The sequence below is a fragment of the Mastomys coucha genome, unplaced genomic scaffold (assembly GCF_008632895.1).
Source record: "Mastomys coucha isolate ucsf_1 unplaced genomic scaffold, UCSF_Mcou_1 pScaffold18, whole genome shotgun sequence".
NCBI lineage: Eukaryota > Metazoa > Chordata > Mammalia > Rodentia > Muridae > Mastomys > Mastomys coucha.
The window spans coordinates 89,700,542-89,701,884 of NW_022196900.1; positions in this window are offsets into that span (position 1 = coordinate 89,700,542).

Consider the following 1,343-nt stretch of genomic DNA (forward strand, 5'->3'; position numbering starts at 1 on the left):
TGAATACATTGTAGTTGTACAGTTAGTTGTGAGCTTTCATATGGTTGTTGGGAATTGAATTCAGGACTTCTGCTCACTCTGGTCAACCCTGCTTGCTCTGGCCCAAAGATTTATTTATTATTATAAATAAGTACACTGTTGCTGTCTTCAGACACACTGGAAAAGAACATCAGATCTCACATGGTGGTTGTGAGCCACCATGTGGTTGCTGGGATTTAAACTCAGGACCTTCGGAAGAACAATCAGTGTTCTTTCCCGCTGAGCCATCTCACCAGCCCCAATCTCTTTTGTAATATAGTGAGTGTCTTACTGTACGTTAACTAGACTGGCTTCAAACCCATGAAAATCCTCCTGCCTTAGCCTCCTTTTAGTTTTTGTAAGCATCCTACAAGGCTGATAGTATGACATTATCCACTTGTTACACACACACACACACACACACACACACACACACACACACACTAACATACAGGGAGACAGAAGCAAACATGACTTACCCATGATGCACAGTGGTCAAGTGGATCCTTTGCCAGCACCATGCATTGTTATTTAAGGCAATACCACAGCTAGCAATTCCATAAAACTCAAGGCACTTTTAGGGAAAGGATTCAGTGAGTGCTTTAAGTAGCAGATGTGTCTTGTGCGGGAAGAAATAGCACATAGTGCCCACAGGAGAGGTCTACAGACATTTCTTCTGAGTCAAGAGCAGCGCTATGATGACACGTGAGGATCGTTCCTAAACAAATATATCAGTTTATATTATTGTGGTGCTAGGACTGAACCAAGAGTCTTGTGCAAGCTAGGTAAGCAGTCTTGTTGGACAGTATGTTTTAATGGATAATGTTTTTCTTTTCTCTTCTCTTTTCTTTTCCTCTGTCTGTCTGCCTGCCTGCCTGCCCCCCCCCCCCTTTTTGAGACAGGGTTTCTCTGTATATCCTTAGCTGTCCTGGAACTCAATCTGTAGACCAGGTTAGCCTTGAACTCAGAGATCCACCTGTCTCCGTCTCCTGAGTGCTGGGATTAAAGGTGTGCGCCGCCGCCGCTGCTGCTGCTGCTGCTGCTGCTGCTGCTGCCACCACCACCGCCCAGCTTAATGGATGATCTTTAACAAGATGATGCTTATTTAGAAGTGTTAGATTCAAAGCCTGAGGCTGCAGTGATGGAACCAGTCCGTGCAGGACTCTTCTTCCTGGTCCGTCCATCATCTCTGTGTCTGTGTGTGCCAACTCATAGGGTCCTTGCAACAAGGCTTCACCTGCCATACGAACACTCAGAAGGCTGAGGCAGGAGGATTATGAGTTTGATATTAACCTGGGTTACCTTAGGGAAGTCCTGGCTCAGAA